At 40.5% G+C, this 22,254-nt stretch overlaps 1 protein-coding gene across 2 annotated transcripts in view; it reads left to right on the forward strand.

The window, feature by feature from the left end:
* Positions 1-22,254, forward strand: part of LOC146768063 (uncharacterized) — a 518,279-nt gene that overhangs the window by 76,220 nt on the left and 419,805 nt on the right. For both annotated transcript variants that reach the window (XR_014954527.1, XM_085577230.1), the window contains exon 1: positions 1-14,966. This exon is cut by the window's left edge and continues 76,220 nt beyond it. The gene's annotated coding sequence lies outside the window, so the exon portion shown is untranslated. The remainder of the gene's footprint in view (positions 14,967-22,254) is intronic.

Genomic DNA, 22,254 nt, shown 5'->3' on the forward strand with positions numbered 1-22,254 from the left:
TGAGTTTAATGCACTTTAGACTAAATAATCCTAAATATGTGCCCATCTCTCCAGGTAAATGGCAGCTTCCTTTAGATTCGGGGTTCAAAACTGAACCCAGTATGCAGCTATAGATAAGATCTAGCTATAGGTGTAAGATCTCTATGGATATGGAAAGACTGTTTCAGATATCTTAAAATATATATTTCTGTGTACTTAATCCCAATAGAAAGTATTCCTTTTTCCCCCCAGGAGCATTGGCATGTCCTCTAGTGCCTCTCTGAAGTTGTGCTATCCAACAGTTGGCCACCGCACTTTATTTTTGCATGTAGTTATTCCTGCTGCACTTGTGCCTGTCCTATTGAATTTTTTTTTTTTTTTTTTGGCCTGTCAGTATGTCATGTCAAGTTACTATAAAGGGACCCATAGTCATGAAATTCCCATTGCAACCTGGCCGATGCAAAAAAATCTGGGTTATTCAGGTATGCATGCATAATGTGTGTGCTTCCTATAACAGTCTTTTAAGCAGTTCAGTGTCATTCATTGCAGATTTTACATCTTAGTTACTGTCTGTCTCAATAGCTAATAAAAGAGACTGTAAAACTTCACATTCTGTTGGCCAAAATAGAGGCTACTTCTGTTGTTCTGTTTTATTAAAAAAATAGGATTTACAACTGAGCAGTTATGTCTGCATCCAAGTCCCTCACAAATAACTTTTGAACATATTACTGTAGTGATTTGACACAGGGGCAGAGCCTTACTTTGATTGAGGCTTCCAGGATTTTGGTGAAAGATTGAATGGATGAAGGGAAACCTCCTGACCATGTGTGTTCTCCCTGCCTGGCGGGCAGGATGCCTGCAGGGAGCCATGGATGTTACTGGGGAGTTGAAATGGGGGCTATTTTGGTGGTGAGGGCTGTCATCCACAGGGGACAAAGCAGCAATGATGCTGAAGGGGCCATTTGTTTTGTCAGAGGTTGATTTTATAAAACAAAAAGCAAAGCCAGAGTTGTTTCTAACAATGGGTTTTTGTTCAAGCATTGAATGGGTGTTTCAAGGCATTGGTGAGAGAGTTTTGTGCCATCTTTACAAAGCAGATGTAGGCGCTCCTCTATCCACTCTAATAGAGAGATAGAAACATCTAATCAAAAATGACCACCTCTAAACTGTGCTTTTGGTTTTTTTTTTAATAGTAAAAGCTTTGGCTCTTATCAGTTTCTCGAGGTCAGGATTGAAGGCACTTGAGATGGTATTTCATGTTTGGACTCGGGTGTTTGTTATTTCTTATCTATGTTAGTCTCACTATTGTGAGTTTGGCAGCTTTTTCATTAACAAAGCACAAAATGGCTAACTCACTCTTGTTACAAGGGCTTTTAAAATTAAACTACCCAGTCAAGAAAGGACACCTAGATTTTAGCCCAGTAACAGATCCTTCTAAGCCCTTAATGTGGACTTTTCAGTCCAATCACAAAAAATCACCCAAACCCATGAAGAAGAATGTAAAGAAGGACAACCTGCCTCTGCCCTAAAACCTCCATCTTGCTTCATATTTATTTCTATATTCTAAAATCCCAAGTTTTCCACCGTCTGATATTACACACTTCTAGCCAACTACACACCTGTAATCGCAGTGCTATTAATCAATTTTAAAAGCCTGTTCCATGACCTCAGGTCAAATGCAATTTTCTCTTGTGGGTCAGTACCTTTAAACACAGTAAGTTTAAAATTCTCAGCATCCAGGATTCCAATAAGTTCTGTCAGGTCTTTATCAGACCACAAAGAATAAAGTGAGCAACTCTTGTGTGGCTTTATATCTGGTCAATTCTAAAACATGAGACAATATTAATATGAACACATTATTTGAGAAACACTATCTCTGTATGCTTTAAAGTCGTCTCATCCAGCAGTTGAAACAGATGCAATTCAAATATCTAACTTATGATGTTATCTGATTTTTCCATTTGGTTCTGTTACTTGCAATGGGAAGTGCACTGAAAAATTTTAAGCACTTGGATGATTTAGTGCTATGCTTTAGTATTGCTAGTTAAGCCATGTACCATCTAAAGGTCTTCTTCAGCAGTAGAACTTTAACTGTCCAGTATGATGGAGATGTCTAGTGAAATTAAACACACTTTAAACAAAGGGCTGCACATGCTTCTTTACCAAGAAGCAGCAGGTTTGCAAATCCTCAGCTTCATCTTTGATGGAGATGATGCATTTCAGCCACTGGATGACTGCAGGACCTTTAGACGCCCTAAAAAATCTCTTGTAAATATTTGCAAGGTGGCCATGACTCTCTGGAATGGAGAGGCTGGAGTTTTGGCTTTAAACTTTTTGTGGTTGTCTTGGATCAGGACAATTAAAGGAGAACATGCTGGAATGAATCATCTCCTCTAAGGGTTCCACCAATAATAAACAAATGCGAATAGGTGAAAGTGACAAAATCAATGGTTTATTAAGAACAAGAATGCCAACAGGCAGGGGAAAAAGTGGATAACTGCTGGATATCAAACTGCTAGCCCTTACCATGCCACTGAAATAACAGACAGGGCCAAAATACCTGTTCTGATCAGGGCCTGCTGGGCTTTGCAAGGCATGGTGACAAGGTGGTGCCAGACCCTGGGGAAGGCAGGAGCCTCAAGGACCAGCTCCAGCAGGAGGTGAAGAGCTTCCCCACGGCAAGGCACAGCTCTTCTGAGCCAAGGGGAAAAAATAAAACCCCAAAAAAGAAAACAAAAAAGGAGAGAAAAAAGGCCAAGCAGCCAGTGACACAAATATGGTGCTGGGAAAAGCCTTGAAAAAACCTGGGTGAGGTGCTGCAAAGTAACCCTACTCACCAAGGTCCCTGGATGCAGGGCCTTGAGGATACAATAACTGTTAGGGCACAGCTGAATATGGGATGTACAATATTATAAATCACCCCAAGACAGGTAACTTTCCATAAAATAACAATTTCCAAAACTGCTGCCTCTTCAGGACAGTTAGAAATCTGTGTTCCTGGGATAGATCAAAGGTCTGAATCGCATTTCTCCATATAAAGATGTCATGTGCTATTATCAGCCAGGTCAACTGGAGTTTTCAATTCAATGAAGCTTTTAATCACCCTGTACCCCATAACAATGTAGAATGAGGTGCTTTGAAAAATCATCTATGTTAAAAATGCTGAGAAAAAACTTGAGTGTTTTTTCACTTTGCTCCTGTGAAGATGGAAGTGTGTCAGAACTGTGTAATTTTATAGATGTCTGTCTTCTTGTTTGGTTAATCACCTGGCTTTAAAAGATGTTGCAAGAAGTTATGTTATGTGGTTCAAAGCAGAAAGACCTTGCAGTCCCACTTCAGCAAGCTATTAGATGATATTGCACTAAGCACATCAGCAATCTCAGTGGAATGTGCTGTGTCTAGGTGCCTGCTTTCAGGCCTTACTGAATTGAGACCCTGGGACCGGTTTTTGAAACACACACAGACACCAAAGCAAGTCAGGTACAGAGTAGGCAAACATGGAACTCTAGGTCATGGCATTCCTTTGCTTTCTCTGCTGTTTTGCTCCAAGCAGAGAGTTACAGGTATTGCCCAAATATTCAGGGAAAATATGGCTCCATCTCCTCACTGGAAGAGGAGGTGCATGATAGTTAAAATCACTAGAGACTCATCCTCTGTTTTGTTTTAGTGTTGTTTTGTTTTCCTTGGTTGACAGCCCATTAGGGAATGATTCCTTTATAACAAACTGGGATGAAATGGACTTCTCTCATTTTCCTCAGGCAGCAGGATGGGAAAAGCCAATTCACAGCCCTTGTACAACTGAGGTGGTGAAGCAAATGGCAAAGTTGCTCGTGGTGTAGCTGGCTGGCAGGAGCAGGATAACCACGAGTGACAACTTTCTGCAGAGGTTCTGTATTAGCTCTGCCTTGCACTGAGCAGATGTTCTGGCTATTCTGGTCACTCTTCACTTTTATCTGCAAGGTGCATCAATCACTGTAATTTATAATGGGACATAGAGCCAACAACTGAAGGAGAAAAATCAACCCAATCCTAGGAACAATCTTTCTTGATGGATTCTCTCCCTTAAATTGAAACAATTTGCTGGGTAACCCAGCTGGGGTTCATATGCTTTTGATTACTGTGGGCTATTTAGCTTTACAAAATGACATGCTGCTTAATGGTCTTTTAATGGTTATAGGTTTCTCTCTTCTTTTTTTTTTTTTTTTTTAATGAGCTTCACCAGTTTGTTACTAATGCCCTGTAGAAATCTGGCATTTTGCCAGATTTTTTTGTTACAAATTTTCTGATTTTCGTGTGGCATTAAGTGGAACCTGTGCAGCCGGTGGGGATGTCTGTGTTACTAATCATACTGTAATGCCATTAACAAAAAGGGGAAATAAAGAGCTAATTGAGTAGTCTGAAGTCACAATAATGGCGTATGCAAAGATGGTATCGTTAACACTTTGCAGCTGAAGTCTCACAAGAAGTCCAGCCTGTTGTTCAAGCTCTGAAAGATGGAGTTTCTTGAAGCTCATGTCTTCCCCTTGGCTACTGCCAGGTTAAAATTTCAAGTGAGGGTTACACCACTGTTAAGGCACAGATAAGATTGTCCTTTTTGAAAAGGAACTTTCCTAACATTTTGCTAAATATAATGGCCTATGTTTTCAGCAATGACTGTAGCTCAGCTTTCAAGGCCCTTCTTAAGTGGCCTTGTTTATTTTCAGAGAGTGAATATTCAACACTTTGTGTGTTTTTAAGTTGAAGGAGATTGCTGTTCTGCAATCATTACTTGAAATGTGAGCTTATAGTAACAGTGGGTTTTGATGGGAAGTCTGGGCGTTGCTTTTGATTTATATAATCTTACAGGGAAAGGAGATTTAATTGTCACTCTTTTAATTTGGTGGTAACACAAATTTTTGTGTTATGTATTTCCTAATAGAGCTGATAATTCTTGACCACATAGTTCTACATAAACTGTGTTGAGTCTGAACTGTCAAAATGTCTTGGTCATAAGGCCACTTTTCAGGCACCATGGATTGATAATGCTTATGCAATATTGTTGCAATTATACAAATTTACAGAGTGAGTATCTGGGCTCTGGTTTCTTTCTGAGATTATTGAGCTCAGGTACTAGCTGAAGTAGAAACAATGGGAAGAGTAGTGCTGTTTCAGGTCAGAACAAAATCTACTGGATTTATGCTTAAAGCAAAAAAAATTTTGTTTTCCTGAATGTGTGGCTGTTTGTGTTTTGCTGAGAATAAGAAACTGAATTTCTCTAATTAAAGAAGTGAATGCTCTTATTCAGGAAATGGATGAGAAGTTGGTAAACTGACATCCCAGGAGAAGTATAAAGGAAGAGTAACAAAAATATTCAAGATGCTCTTTGGAAAGGAATAGGAAGTTGTAAAAGGTTGGGCTTTGAGACTTCTACTTTTAGCATAGAGCATATTGAAAGGTCAGATTCATGACTTTTATGGCAGACAAAACTCAGCTGACCTCAACTGTGCTCCTGTTTGAGCCAGTTTTTCTTCTGGGCCTTACAATGCACTCAGGTCATGTCTGAAGAGACTGTGCTGGCTTGTGCAGCTGGAGCCTAGGCAGGGTTTTCCTACCATGAGTAACAAAAACAATATCATGGTCTTCTTTTGGGTTTGTCCTCAGGGCTCTGGTCTAGGATGCTTTTGGCAGCATGGTTTGAATCTCTATAGTTAGTTTCTTTGTTTGTAAATTCAAGCAACGTATGACATTTTCAGCAAACTGGTTGTTTGAAACTGTTGAGCAGTTTCAGCAAACTGCTCAATTCCTGGTTCATGGGAGCAGTGGGCAGGAAAGGGCTGACACAACCTGCATCAAGAAAAACTGCCCTATGCAATATACATCTGCAGCTTCAACTATCAGCACTTATTTAGGGCACTAATCACGGAATAATGAGGTTGGAAGAGACCTCTAAGATCATCAAGTCCAACCTATGCCCTAACACCACAACTAGACTATAGCACCAAGTGCCAAGTCCGGTCTCTTTTGAAACATATCCAGAGATGGTGATTCCACCACCTCCCTAGGAAGACAATTCCAGTATTTTATTATTCTTTCAGTGAAATTTTTTTCCTAATATCCAACCTAAACCTTCCCTGACGTAGCTTGAGGCTATGTCTGTCCTCTTGTTCTGTCAGTGCTGCCCAATGGAAGAGACCAACCCCACCTGTGCAACCTCCCTTCAGGAGCTGTAGAGAGCAATGAGGTCACCTCTGAGCCTCCTCTTCTCCAGGATAAACAACCCCAACTCCCTCAGTTCCTCACAGGGTTTGTGTTCCCAGCCCCTCTCCAGCCTTGTTGCCTCCTCTGGATGTGCTCAAGGGTCTCAATGTCCTTCCCAAACTGAGGGGCCAGAACTGGGCACAGCACTCCAGCTGTGCCCTCACCAGTGCTGTAACTGTGGAAAGGAGCATCATCAAGGCAAAATGCAGAGGGTCCTGTATGATTGGCCTGAGCTGGTAAATTTGCATAGCCTGGCTATGAGTGAGCACAAAGATTGCTTCCAGACTGATTTCAGCTCCTGAGGAACTCCCTACAGCACCTCTACTCTCATGGCCCCTCCCCAGAGACTTCATCTGTGGACATCCAAGAGCAGACTGTACTTTTGTTCATTCTTTATGAAATTACAGTTTATTTTTACATGACATTGCCAAAAACAAAGACAAAACTGTCACCAGAAAGTTGATAAAATACCAGCTGAGTTTGCTAGTTTATTGGAGGTAGTTGATGCAAATATTCTGTTCCCTATTTCCTTTTCCTCTGAGATGTCAGACCTTCATAATAAAACAAAGGCAAATTACTAACATTCTTAGGAATCTCATAAATTCAGATTAAAAAAATCTACAGATATTTATCTGAATTCTCAAATTACATTAGTTTGTGTCCCTTTTATAATCATTCAGATGATTGCTCCTACCAGGAAATGAATTTAGCCAAATAGTCCCAGAAAGAGCAAATCTAAAAGAATATCAGAAGTTGTTGAAAGGGAGAAATCTTCAGATTTTTAATCTGAGTCTTTGCATCCAGTCAAAATTGGTCAGAATTCCAATGTCAAACACTTACAGAGATGTACTATTAACCAGCTGCAGTCAGGGATCTTGATGGAAACTGTTTGAATTACCAGGATATAAATAATTGTATTCCTGGTGTTTGAATTACCAGGATATAAATAATCGTATTCCTGGTGTTTGAATTACCAGGATATAAATAATTGTAATGTTGAGTGATGCCTCAATGTGTAATCCATCTGTGGACAGCTAAAAAAGAGGTGTAATTCATGGAGTGAAATTGTTAGCTATAATTCTTAATTGTTAATTAAGGACAGATAGCACCTCTAAGATGTATAGGTCTAGAAGCTTGATCTTGGTAAGTTTAGCAGCAGTGTTTGAAACTTTTCTACCAGCAGCATCTGTGGCACGGGATGGCCCATCCCTTTCAGAGGGATAAAACTTCATGTTGCTTCAGTGGCCCCAGGACTGAAGCATGTGCAAATGGGTGTTCCTTTTCCTCCTTTTTTTTCCCCCCTCTAGACTATTCTTTAAAGTTTTACATAATTTACATAGAACTAATTTGTTCCACATTTTAATAATTTCCTGTGTAAGGAGAAAGATCATGGGGCTTTCCTGTTGTACTGTGAATGTATCTGCAAATATTATCTCCATTGTATACACTGCCTGTGCTGGATCTGACCTCTTCAGGCTGGGATTTCTCAAAAGAACTAATTTCTTAGTTCAAGGAGTCTATCAACTTGACAGTATTTGTTCATTTTTTAATATTTTGATAACCACAATAATATGCTGAGACAATCCTAGCATAGGAGGAGCCAGTCAGGTGTCCTGGATCCTTGTACAAATATGTATTTCTCAAGCAGATGGGGAAATCTTGTAATTAAACTTGCCTGCATTTTATTTACTAATGGAGGCTTTCCTTTAGCTGTCCTGTTAAATAGCAGCAAATGTTGGGTCCCACCCTTATTGAAAGTATCTCAGCTCTCCTGAACCATCTACCCACTCTTAGGGCCATGGCATTTCTGGATAATCATTCCCATGTTATTCATAGCTCTGCATATTCAGTTAATTAGCCCCAGCACCTTCATGGCAGAGTCTGAATATGCCCCTCTCACCTTATTAGGATGTCTGTGCCAGCTGGAAGACACACATGGCTCCCTTGACAGGGCAGTTTTGGGTAGGAGACCCCTGTCCTGAGCCACTTTGGCCTCTTGCATGAGAGGATGCAGCAGTGGCCAGAGACACAGCATTATTTCAGATCTTGCACAGAATATGGCTGTTTTCCTTATTTTTCAATACTTTATTCTCTTTTTTTCTCCTTTTGAAATGGTTGCAATTTTCTTAAAAGTTGACATATTTATCACATTTAACAAAGAATCTCCCATTAGTCACTGATCAGCATAATTTTATGGGCTGTGAACAGAAATGCTTTGTGAGAGCCTGCTGGTGTTTTGCTGTGTCTTAGCTCTTGTTTGAACAAGAACTGCTCAGTTTTCACCCTGTAGGTGTCTTGGCTGCTCCTGAGGTGTGGATCCAAGCTCCTGGGTGGTGGCTTGGATGGTGCTGGCTGGTAGGGTGGCCCCAGCCAGGTGCCTACCCGGGGTTCCAGTGCTTTATCTGGGAGGTTCACCAGCTTCAGCTGGTGATCTTGCTGATGCCTGTGGTAGAATTAGGTGACAAAACCCCCAGAAGTCTGGCCAAGAGAGCTGATGTTTTGTATTAGGCATACTTTTTAAAGATTTGCTGAAAAAAAAAAAAAAGGAACACAAAGCTTTTAATGAAAATTGTGACTTTTTGAAGATTGTTTTTACTTGCTGGGGTTTTTTCCCCCCCTCCCTTTAAAGCTTTGCACACATCTTTATCTGTCAGGAAAAGAAATAATTTGTCACTAAATTGTTGCTGTTACTAATACTCAGTGACTAAGCATTGTAACACTTCCAGCTCAGGAAAGTGCTCTAAAAGCCCTAAACTGGGGATCCTCTTTAACAGACAAAAAAAAAGAGGGACAGTGAAGATCCTTCCTACTGGTCTGACCATAAGCAGTGTGGGCACCAGTCTGAAGATTTCCAATGCTTGGTTGAATACTCTCCTTCTGGGAAAGGTGCAGGGAAGTAAAGCTGTACTTTGTCACCAATGCTCTAGCTGACAGAAGGCTTCCCATTGAGTGCTTTATCAAATAGGAAAGGAGATTAATTTCAAGTGGCTCTAAGTTTTGCAGCGAGCACTGCAGTGTCTAAGCTGGTGTCATTCTCCCACAGGAGTGAAACAGTTTGTAGAGTATGATTAATTGTATTTTTCAGTCATCAAAATGCAAACTTGATTCTAGAAACTACTGTTGTGGGGTTTATTTTTGACCAAATAGGAACATAACTGTTATCTCTTCCTGCAAATTGTATTTATAGGACATGGATGAACACAAGCCTGAGGCCAGAGCTAGGAGGGCATCCACCAAGGCACCATTCTTTCTTGTACCCACTTGGAATTTTGGCCCATGACATCCTCAGGTTGGGATATATGTGGGGCAGGCACAGACATCCTGTTTCCAGTCTGGACACGAGAAGCTCATGTTGTGGCTCCATTCTCATCCAGTTAAAGCTGAGCTGAGTTCTCAAACGAGAATTACTTGATACTAAATTCTGCCACAGGCACATGAGAGGGAGAAAAGGTGTATTAGGCAGTAAATCAATACAGCTGGGCTCTGAACTGGGAAATGCAATGTTTCCTCTGGGGCTGAAATTAAAATTGACTCTCTTGGGTGCTGATGAGCTGAACCTTCAAAGCGTCAAACCTCTGAGCTGTGTTTGTGTCATTAGCAGCATTATTCCTTTGACTTTGAAAGAAAGAGTTATTTCAATGGTTCACTCCAGCAGTATTTTCTAAGCCTTGCCTCGTTATGCAGCTCTAAAGACAGGACACCAGCAATGTTGCTGCTTGCTTGTTGCAACTCCCATGCAGGCCAGCAAATGATAAACAAAAGCCTTTTGTATAATATTAATAAGTTTTCAGCACTTTCCAGCGTGGCCTGTTGTCATCAGAGTAAATCACGTGTATCAAAAGCCCTTATATGTGAAAGTTTGTTTTCATATCTGGCCAGCTTTTCTCTTCAAACCCTTTTATCATCTTGTAATAAAAACATTTGTTTATTTTTTCAATAGCACTTCAGTCTTGATGCAGGAACTGTTTCCATGAATAGAACAGCACTTTTCTAAGGAGCTTTCTTTCCAATCATTTCAACTGGCCCCTTCTAGCTGCCAGTGGACTTGGAATCCTGTTTACATTAAAACAATAGTAGCAGCTTCATAAATAAATAGGAGCACACATGCCTGAAAGCCATTTTGTAATTGAAAAGTTAAAGTTTTCTCCTACTCAAACGCTTTTATTTTGTCTGATTCTCTTTGGGTTTGAGCTGAATTTAAAGCTTTCTCTTTATGCTTAATGCACAGATCATATTCTATTGATGTGTCCTACAGTAAGAGTATTTAATTTAAACAGGTTCTGCTATGTCAATATTTCAGTACCAACAGATATTTGCAAAAACAAACACTTTTCCTTGTCTCAAGATACAGGGATAACATCCTGCCAGTACCAGCGAGTAAATAAAACCCTGAGACCTGGCAACCTTTTATGTGCTCTTGAGCTACTGCTACTTTTCTGTTTGCTTTCTAGCTTTTCCTGTGTTTGGCTGCAAATGCAAGAGGATGGAATTAAGGAGATGATGGAGAGATTAAAAGCATTGGGTTGCCTAAGAAGTACTTGTTAGGGGGCTTGCAAATCTCTCCTATCTCAGGTTCAATGTTGGCTTCTGGGCACTGTAGGAAAAATTGTTTTATTTAATTTTGAACCCATTTACATTTATGATTTCTGGCAGCTTCCTTCTTGTAACTTCATGCTCGAAAAGGATGCAAAAAGTGATTCTAGAGTTAAAAAAGGCCTGGGTAAAACAAAAATCAAAACTTCAATCAAAGCTGAATCAAAAATTCAGCTAGCCCAAAGTCCACTCAGACTCTGAATGGATACTGAGATAACTGGTAAAAAGGTAAGAAGCTGAATCTCTGCCCACAGATGTGACAAATGTTTTGTCCCAGCTTAGGCACCCAGGACCAGTCCCACACTGTCACATCTCTGACATGGTATCAGCAGAGATTTGCGCAGAGAAATCTGTTTGTTGGATCAGTTGTCAATTTTTTTGGCCAGGGGCTTACCAGCTTCTTTGTTTCTGGGTGAAATGCTGCGTTTTCCATTTCTGGGAAAATATGTCCGTAATTTGTAGGAAATTTCTGTAATCAAAGGAAATTTGTAGGAAATCTCTGTAATCCTTTAAGTTGTGTTTCTTATTCTCAAGCTCTGACCTCAGAAACTTGATAAAATGCTTTTTGCCTGGACTATTTATATTTTTCCCCCTGCAAGTGCAACAATGGCATCTCAGCTGACCTAACATCCTTCCTGGCATGTCCAAAGGAGCAGAGGGCTGGGAAAATGCCTCAGTAGTTGGTTCAGACACCCCATGCTTCTCTCGTTAAGAGAGGGCTTTGGAAGCATTTCCACAGCTCTAATTTGATCTCTGGGAAACTGAAAGGTTAATTGCACAATGTACAGGGACAAAATAGATTTCCAAGAACATCTGGCACTATATTATTGAGTCTGAAATGAGATTAAAGTCATTCTTCTGGGACGTGAGCCCTTGCCAACCACGATGGGGAAGGTGTACAAACTTTATCTGAGTTTAATGAAGACAGGGTGTGTATATTTATACACACATAAATGCACACACATGTGTCAGCTGATTTTTCTTTTCCTTTTGCTTATGGCCTGTGGTATTTGTGCTTGGTTTTACAGGATTTTCTTCTCACTAAATTTCCATGAGTGCCAATTAGGGGACATTTTGCTGCCTGATCTTTTCCCCTTCTTAAAAATGAAAAATTTTCAGGCATCTTTCCTCTTTTATCTGCCACCATCCCTCTGTGCTACCTAGCAATAACCTGATAGTGCAGAAAGCAAGCATGGGGAGCAAATATCAGGGGACATGGTAATAACTTTTCAAAGCCATGCATGTTAAAGGTCAAGGCAAACATCTCTTAAACACCAAGTTTATCCTGAAGGTATCTGGGTGTGTAATCAGGGACAGAAGAAACACTTGCTTGAAAAATATGAGCTGTGCTTGTGTCCAAGGCAGGTAGGGAAAAGACATGTCTGAGGGGTGCAGGTTTGGGAGTGAAGGATGAGGAGGTGACTTATTTCTTCTCAGGGCATTTCTCTTTGCTGAGGTCAGCTGTGATCTATGCTCTTTTCCTCAGCTTTTCTAAGGATAAAGGAGGAATCTGCCATTGGAAGAAATAGTAATGAATAATGATGACAAAATCATCCCTTGTACTGGAGAAGTCCTTGTGGGGAGACCCTATCTGAGCCATCCTTTTCCCTGAGTGGGTGGCTCAGCATTGCTGGCTTATCTGCCTGACATGTGACACACTGGTATCTTTAATATGTCACAAGTTCTGACAGATTTGGCAGGTCTTGAGCTGGAAGATCGGCTGGGTGGCTGAGTAGGCTGTAGAGGGCAGTCTGAGACTGCCAGTGATGGGCTGCCTCAGCTGCTGGAGGTGTGCAGGATCCAGGATCTGCCACCTGTGGGGATGGAGTTCTGGGAGAGGAGGAGTGCAAGAAAAAAAAATGGGGGAGCTGGTCTCCTGGATTTACAGTAAATATCTATTTGGCTTCGCCTAAAAGAAATGCCTTATAGGACTTATTTTTCTTTAGTCCTCCTTTCCCCCATCTTGCTCTGTTTTGAAAGAGCTAACGCTGCTACTGGCTGAACAGCTGTTTTTACCCTGCAGTCACTATTTGAGTGAAAAAAGCAAGTTGTGTAAATCCTCCTGCTGACAGTTGAAATGACTTTTAGTCTGTTCACAATGGGTTTGACTTCACCACACTGTGAGTGAACGCGATGGTGAGTGGGATGGTGTTGTCCAAACACCATTTTACTCCTTGCCAGTGCTGCAAGTTAGACAAGAGTAATCCCAGCACGTGAGGCAGGGTGCTGCCAAAGCAAGCAGGAATGATGGATGTGCTCCCTCTGCAAAGGAGAAAACAGTGTGCAAAGCAGTGCTGGACCTGGGCAAGCATTCTTTCTCTTATGGGGTGGGGGGGTGTGCTAACCAGCAAATTTGTAGCTGGGCAAAACTCCTCAGCTTTTTTTCCCCCTATGCTTTTAACTATCTGTGAGGTATGAGAGTTGGGGCCTCACCCCCTGTCCAAGGTGAGGATGTTCAGCCACAGTGATGATTTTTAGGTGTTTCAAGGCAAAGGCATGTGTCATTGGTGGCTCTGGCAAAGGTGACCACAGGACTGTCCAACAGTGGGGTCACCAGGAGGGAGCAGCTTGGCACAGTTGCTCCTCTCTTGGTGGGCACATCTGAGATGTCTCATATCACATCCCGCTCCTTTTTCAGCAACAGTATAACTCCAGTGTCAAACCAGTCTCACTTTTCTGCATAAAATTCTTTTTTAGAGAGCATCATCTGAATTGACAAGCTGGGGGAAATGATCAGTCCTGTCAGATTCTGAAATTCCTGGCAGTAGAGTTTTTAGCTGCTCTGCTTTCTGCATTAATCAGAAGACCAAAAAGCTACTAGTAAACACTGCTAGCCAGTTTTCTTTTCAGGATCTGATTCTACCAATTTGATTTCTGTAATTGCACTCTAGGAGGTCAGGAGCAGTCATGCAGAGCCTGCCCCTGTAAGCACCTTCATGCATAGGCATATTATACATGTTAGTATTCTCCTGGATTTCATTGAAACAGTTTGTACTTGTAAAAGTTGAGTCTGCACAATTTGGTCCAGAACTTAATCTGATTTCAAATATCCTCCCTTTCTAATAAGTCTCTGCCAGGCAGAGTTTTTCATGTCGCTGCCCTGATTTTTACACTGCCCCTTTGCTTACAATATATTTGGTATTTCTTGCCTGTCATCTGGAGGGCTTAGCTGTTGCCATTATTAATTCAGCTTCACAGAGCTCCCTTGGAGGAGATGAGTAGCTTAGAGCCTTGTGTAAACTGAGGCAGAACAAAGCCAAGAGGTTGTTTTCCCTTAGGTTTTGTGGCAAATCTCTGGCAGAGCTGGGAATGCAACTCAGCTTCCCTCATCCCCAGCCCTCTTCTGTAACCATGGGCAAGCTGGAGCAAATTAAAGCCAGGCAAAAGGGGTACAACTCCTTTAGCAGGCAGGGAGGAGGATTGTGCCCATCACACAAGCTCTGTGTTTGGCCCATTGCCTGCATGCTCCTAGAATAACACACATGGAACATGTTGCCAAGTTTGCTCCTTAAGTCAAGGTTTTATAAATGAGCTCAGGAGGAAAGGAGATGTATTTTATTTCTACAGAAAGGGGGGGAATTGAAGGAGGTGGTGTCCAGCTAACCCCACAGGGGGGTTTTATTAGGCCAAGTGGCCTTTTCCTTCTCTGTAATACACCCAGTTCAAAACTAGGAATTCGCTTTGCAAAAAGATAACACATACTTGGAAGAAAGGCTTGTGTTTTGTTAACACTTTCATTTCAGGTGATCAAATTCTAATAGGGGCCCAAGCTGTAGCCCAGCTAGTAGACCAGCTAAGCAAGAGTCTGTGGTACTGTCTGTGATAGAGGAGGGAGGAGAGCTCAATTTTTAGGCTGTAGAGCACATATTCCACACGGACCTCTTTTGCAACAGAGTAGGGGTCCAAGAATCCACTTAAGGCAAAAGAATGCTGCCATGTTAAACCCTTGGCTGTAAGCCTCAGTCAATTGCCAGCATCAACAATCACTTTTCCCATGAAAAAGAATGTTTTCTGCTCCAGCAATGTGAACATTGCCTGCTTTTAAATCAAGGCAGACTGTGCTGATACAGGACATGGCTTTGCAGTGCCAACCTACACTGCATTAAAGTGTCTGCATACCCTCACCTCCTTTCTGGTTACTTCTGAGCTCTCACAAGGTCTGTTTCCTTTACCTTGTTTTCCTTTTTTCCTTCCTTTGGGTGTAGGCCTCTGAAGTATGCATTTAACCTTGAGCATTGCTCAGATGTGGCCCATCTCCTTCTGCTTGATGTCATCTCGCTAAATATGAGCGTTGGTGAAAAGGAGAAATTTAAACTAGACTCTCAATTCAGAAAGCTTTTCAACCCACCTCCAGACCTGTGTATTCTATGTGCTTTTGTAAAGGGACAATGAATGAGAGAGAGAGAAACATGATGGCTTTCAATAGAAATGGGGTAGATTTGTTGGTAGTTTTTTTAATCTAAAAAAAGAGGAAAGAATCTAATTTGCATGCATTACTATCTTTTAGAGTCCTCAGAAACATAAAAAGCATAACTGTGTGCTTTACGTCCATGTTTCTTTGTAGACCTACTGCAGTCCTATATGTTTAGTCCATCTCTAGAATAGCATTAGAACTAGTCACAGTGTTGTGCCCTTTGTTCCTTACTGTTTTTGGATATTTTCTGTTGTACTTAGTAGGTAGAGGTTCACTGTTCTCACAAAAAAAAAAAAAAAAAAAAGGTGTTTTCTCACATAAAAAAGAGTTTTACTCACTTAAAAAAAAACTTACTCGCATAAAAAAAGAGTTTGACTTTCCTTGCTGTCTTTTCTGTCAGAAATTAAAACTAAATGTGAAACCCACAATTAAGTAATTAATTCAGGATCTGCACCTAGCCTACCTATATGACCATAGTGTGCAAGGAACTTCAGCAGGTCTTGAATGGAGGATGCTCAAATGAATATCTCACGTGCTGGCTGAGGTGTATTCACATATCTTTGGGGAACAAACAATGCATTAACCCTAAGAGGGTTTGAAATAGACAAAATGTGATTTCCAGGCACATATTTCATGACCAAGAAAGCAGGAAACTATTTTCCTAGTAGGTTCTTCTCCTCTTTCCTGCCTTTGTTTACAGAAAGAGATCCTGCCTGGTGAAGACAAGTTGATGGTAAGAATCAAGCTGCACTGAGCTGTTGGCAGATACATCATTGAACTATTTATTCATTAATTTAGCAACTGAAAGGTAGTTTTTAAATACAGTGAGCTGCAGTGGTTTTCATTCATGCTGAGTCAAGTTCTCCCCATAGCAATCTCCATATGCTAACAAGATAAATCCCACCCTATCCCAGGCAGAAAATCATTGCTCCATTGGCTGTGTAGCTGTATACATGGGCACAGGTCTACTGTCTTTCTAGAAATGAGTGAGTCAGAAACAACTAATTATGATAAGTTTACAGACTTTGTGCTTCTCCTTCATATCTGCTAAAACTGAAGCAGTTTTTATTTAGAGTTGAAAAATCAAATCTACTTGAGACGGGGCAAAGATCATCTTTGCCATTATCAGAGCTGTTCAATCAATTTATTTTTGTCTGGTAAATTATTTGATTTAATCCCTTCCTATTTCTTAGCTGGTCCTGATAATTTCAAGTGTTCCGTGTTTACAAACAACTTATCTAATGATTTAAGGACATAAATCCTGAGCTGTATTCAAAATATTTCTACTCTGGTGAGTAGCTTCTTTTTATTTGTGTTTGGATTTGTCTAGCTCATGCAGTACTTTGCACCCTGTCTGGATGGTCAGAACTAGTTTAGACAGGAAGAATAAACTCAGGATGTTGGTAGTACAAGGACAGGCCTCAGTGAAGAAAACTTTGTAGCTTATTGCATTTATCTAGTTTTAGACAGTCCTTTGGATGAACACTTCCCAGTTGCTACCCAGCAGAGGTTGCATATTTCAATTACCCTGCATCTGTGAATAAAAATACCCTTAGCACCGCATTTTTGTGCTGTTGTTTGGGGAGGTTATCACATGTATCAACTATGCTTGATTACTTTCTTCTCTGGCCACAGAAAGGTTTGTTTTGGCAATGTTGTGAAGATCCTTGGTTAGTATTGGCTTTGGTGCTGATTGAGGTCGAGATTCCTTCTTCTGTCTCCCTCAATGTTTTATTCTTAATGTTTTGAGTGAGTTCTGAAACCAAAAATTAAGTTCAGGATTAAAGTCTAATATAATCTCTATTACTTTAAAAGTCTACTGTTGTTCAGTAGTTGGATTTTCTTTTTTCTGAGGATACGTAGGGTAAAATTTGGAGAAATCATTATCCTCAGAATGTCCCAGTGGCACCATCCATCATTTGAGAATCTGTCTTGAACTTCATGTGACTGATTCCTATTCTATTGGCATTTATGTTTTGGCCCTTTATTTGGCCCTTTATTGTTTATATGGTGACATAAACAAGGTGTAAGTGACATACAATCCTACTGCTAGAGCTTTTCTCTATTGCTGAATTCTTGCATGCAATGATCAGTCCTTTCCTTTGGACATGTAACCATTGTCTAACTTAACTCCAACCTGTAGCTACAGATGTTTAAATAACGAGCATTGCAAATATTTCACGCTAATTAAAAGGAAAAATAGCACATGGAATGTAGGATAAGAGCACATGGGGGAAAGATATCCTACTTAGAAGGCACAGTCTGACAGTCTCTGCACCTCCTCAGCTGGTGACTGGATAATGCCACTAAGCACATTTGGAATGAACAAATTGCATGTAAAAGTTGCTTTTGGCCTCCTTCTGAAGTGCTTTTAGAGCAGCACAGAGCTGAAAAGGCACTCCCTGCCACTGCAGTGGAGACATGAAGAAAGCAGCTGCAAGGGTTTGTTTTGACATTTCATACTCGTGTGCCTTGAAAAGAGGAATGCTGGAAGGGAGCTGGTGTAGGATCACTCACCTACAGGGCACAGAGCGAGTCTGCAGTCCTTGCCTGGGCAGGAGTCCCATTGATGGATTTCAGTGAAGCTGCAGCCTTTGTTGTCAAAGGCAAGGCTGGCTTTTGAGCAGAAGCAGAGAGCAATAGCTTGCCAGCTGTGAGCTGGGCCGTGACCCTGTGTGTGTGTGCACTTGCTGCAGCCTTTGTGGTGGGAGTGAGATATTTCAGCTGATGGAGGACTGAGCAAACACAGTTTACTCTGGACTGTTTTCACAGGACTCGTGGTTTCCCCAGGGTCTGTCTCGGTGTCAGTGGAGTGCAGTGGGTGAAGCCATGTGGTCTCTGATCCAAACCAGTTTATGGTCATGCTCAGTGTCCCTTCAGGAAAGGCAAGCTGAAATGTGCCAGCCTCTGAGTACAGCTTGGTCCCGGCTTGAAAACCCAACACTAGCTGTCTCAGGACATGTACCTTTTTCTGTCCTCCAATTAAAAGCCTAGTAGGTAATTGCAGTTAAATGTCTTGAAGCTACATTATTCCAACATGCCTTGTAAAAGATAGGCAGTGAGGTAGAGGAGAGAGACCTTATATGTGTCTCCTCTGGGGAAAAATCTGTGATTTCAGCTCACTCTGTGTGAAATCCCAGAGGCTCCACATGAAAGAACCTTTAATAATACCCCAAACTGGAAGGAACTTTTATCAGAGCATGTGTATGTCAAAGCATGATGGAATCTGACTGTGGCAAGCACATTTCTCTTCATTTTAAGATTTTTCACAGAGGTGCACAGAGAGAAATGAAAGAGAAAACAATTTCTATTTTTTTTCGTTTTTCTTATGTAGAATTTGTTTAGAGAGCTTAGTTAGATTCTAGTGAGGATTGTTTGAGCCTGATGGCCAATCCAACCCACCTGTGTCTAAACTCTCAAGAGAAGTTCACAAGTTGTGTTAAAGTTAGAGATAAAGTTGGAAAAAATAGTATGTAGTTTTAATATCCTGCTTTTATATAACATTAATATATTTTAACATTATAATAAAGAAATAATTCAGCCTTCTGAATTGAGTCAAACATAATTTCTTCCCATTAAATTCACTGTGTTTACAATGTCTGACCATGATAAACCCAGAGGAAGTCAGATTTCACACATTCTATTGCTCACAGATATTTATTTATCTTTTATTATTATTACTTGGAGAATAAATTAGCTGATGCTAATAGCATCAGTAGTCTAAAAATGAAATCCATGAGAACATGTGGAGTTAAATATTTAAAACGATATTGAATCTAGGTTTCCTGGAATTGATTGACTCATTCATAAAATCAGAGAATATCCTGAGTTGTAAGGGACCTACAAGGATCATCAAAGGCAGAAGAAGGTGAAGGAGAATCCTGAAAAACTTCAGTGCTCTGTGTTGAGCACTCTGAAGTTCACCCACCTGCTGCTCTGTTTCAGCTGGATTAAATAGGGAGGATGGCGGACTTCTCATGCCAGGTTCTACTAATGCTGGAGCATTTTTCTTCATATCCCTAGTGCTAACAGTTTTCTTTCCTGTGCTCCTGCTCACCTAATTAATTTTTATTTCTATATGATCCAGACTATCTGAATTTCTGCTTTCACAACTGCTCAAAAAATGTCAGACTTTCCAATGAAATTTCCTTTTCCTTCTGCATTTGCCTGGGCCAGGAGCACCTTAGAACAGCCTTTTTTTAGGTGTGTCTGTGTTTCTTCTTCTTGGGAAGAAGACTCTTTCAGTGCACAGATGAAACTTGCAGATATCAATCCTCTCTGGGGGGAGAGAAAAAGGAAAGGGTGGAGACACATTAAGGAAAATAACATGGGGAAACTCTAAGGTCGGTGAAGAAGGAAGCAAACCCCAGATGGGAGGAGAATGAGGAGATGCCTTAGTCTTGGGCTGAAACTCTTTTATAAACATTTTTATAACTTTTATAATCTTTTATAAAGCCATGGTGATATACTAAAATATTGCCTGTAATTCACGAAAAGCATGGGGGATAGAGCATTCAAACCATAAATATGAGCAAAGGCACCTGTGCTGAAGCAAACAGATGTTGGAACAGCTGTGATCCCATGAAAAGTGTGAACAGAGGGAGAGAAAAGTGAAGACCCTTTGCCCCCAGGGAAGAAGAAGAACCTTTGTTCCTGGAGATGAAGATGATTTTGGAGATAGATAAGAGAACCTTTGCTTTTGAACAGCTCATCCTTAAAAGTGTGCCCCATTAGCCAAAGATTTGAACCCTTGAAAACAGTTTCCTTTCCCTGGCAGCAGATTTGCTGTGATATTAATGCCTTGAGAGAACTGTTTCTTGTGGAGAAGTCTCCATGGTATGGCAAAAGAGATTTCTCTCCCTAAGAGAACTGAAGAAAGACTATTTTAGAGGTGATAAACTGACTGAAAGTCCCATGTTTTGTCTCTTACATTGTCAATGGGAAAGAAAAGAGGAAGTGAGGGGAGGAGAAGTGTTCTGAAGGTTTATTCTGATTTCTTATTATTTCTCTTTTAGTTCTGCTAATAAAGTCTTCTTTATACCGTTTAAAGCTTTGATTTGCTGTCTTCCTAACCCTTGTCTCACAGCAGAAATTGAGTAAATAATTCTGTCAAGTGCACTGGTGACTGGCCAGCATTAGACCCACCACATTAATTGGTGAGTTGGCCAAGAAACTCAGATTGGTGAACGCAAACCACTGCACTTAATTGATGTTTCCACCTGGTTTTCTAACTGAAACCATCACATGAGTCAAAAAAGTTATTTTTAAATCTATTTTTAAATTTTTAAATGAAGTTCTTTCCAAGTCCAAATCTAGACTTTAATTTTGAAATTTGAAAAATCATTTAAATCTTTTTCTTCCTCTCATGGGGAAATTTGGAAAGACTTGGAGGGTAAAAGTACAGTCTTCAAGATATTCCTGTACTCAAGACCCAAATTTTGCTTAGAGAAGATAAAAATTCTAGCTAATGTATTTGGATTAAAGATTGGGGGATATTAGATTAGTGTTTTAGAAAAGCCACAAATATTTGGCTTGATTACACAAAAATCTGTGAAGATTTTGTAAAAAACTGGTTGCATATCAGGTTTTGCAGAAAAGAAAACAAACTCCATTTTCTCCACATCAAGAAATGCAGTACTGAGAATAACCTAAGTTCTCAAATGGAAATGAAACCATGCAGTGACCCATAGTGCTCCCCATAATGAATCACGTAATATGAAATAAAATAGTGACGGAAACTCTCTTGAAGGAGTTGGGCCTTTGCTTTTGTTTCTTATAGATTTGTCTAGATGGGCATTAGATATCATCTTTAATAATGAATTATTGCTGAATTTGGATCAGGCAGTGCCTTTTTACCAGATATTTTTTTCCTCCTTAATACCCTCAATTATGAACAAGTTCATTAAAACTCTTATTTCATTTGCTACTCTTTTCTAATTGAGCTTTGAAATTTTACTGCTGTTTTTTGCTTGGGTTTTGCTGATTTTGGGGGTGAGGGAGAGGGGGTTTTGAGAGGGAGGATGACTCTTATTGCCAGGTTTGGATTTGCTCTCTTTCCCTTATATTGTGGGTTATTCACAACTTGTGGCCAACGTGTCTGCTGTGAGTTAGATGCCCTGCCTTGGTGCTGTTCACCCCAGAAACCTTTTGGCTAAAATTGGGAAAAATCTTCAGTTTGTTGCAGAAAGCATGTGATGGCTGCAGAGAGATGGCAGCTGGTTCCATATCAGAACTCACTACCACTGCAGCCATCAGAGGGGAGAAAAGTGGGATGCTACAGAAGAAACAAACGTTTGCAATTGGATTCATACTGTTAGGATTAATGATAGAAGGTAGAAGAAAACTGGAGTAGCATTCCTAAGCCAGCACGTTGGAATGATTAATTGCATTAAGGCTCTGAAAAAGAACAACAGCTGCAGTCTGTAAAAAGCCAAATTTATCTAAATTTCTCCAGCTGATCAGTAAAATCATCACTGAGACTTCTACCTTATAATTGCTTTTACATAGGAAACCAGAGCAAGCAGGGATGAAAAAAAAAAAATCTGATTATAGAGATGTCTGTGTTTGTTTTGCCAAATTTTTATGGCTAGTAAACCTTGGTGTAACAGAATTCCATATTGCTGCCAGCAATGCGGAATTTCTGTGGAGCTTGTTTGGGAAGATACATCCCAGGAAGGTGTAGTATGGATCCTCTTTAAGCAATAAATTTTGCAATTTGGAAGTTCATATATAGATGACTTTCCAGGTTTGTGTTTTGAAGACAAGGTCTGCCAGAGTGCCAAGGCTTCTCATAGGGGAAAATAGGTTACAATATGGACACGAGTCAAGATGTTCACATGGGGCTGTCTGAATATTTTTTCCCCAATTTTTCTGCTTTATTATAGCAACATTTAGAAGCCTCTATCATCGTGTCCCAGATGAGACCATGGAAGGGATTGTTATCTTCATGTAGCAGCAGGGTGACTGAGATGGGGGGTGATTAAGTTATTTTTCTGAAGCATGTTTTGGTCAACTATAGCAGTACAGAGATT

Source organism: Lonchura striata, chromosome 3 (assembly GCF_050655825.1).
Source record: "Lonchura striata isolate lonStrDom1 chromosome 3, ASM5065582v1, whole genome shotgun sequence".
NCBI classification, from domain to species: Eukaryota; Metazoa; Chordata; class Aves; order Passeriformes; family Estrildidae; genus Lonchura; species Lonchura striata.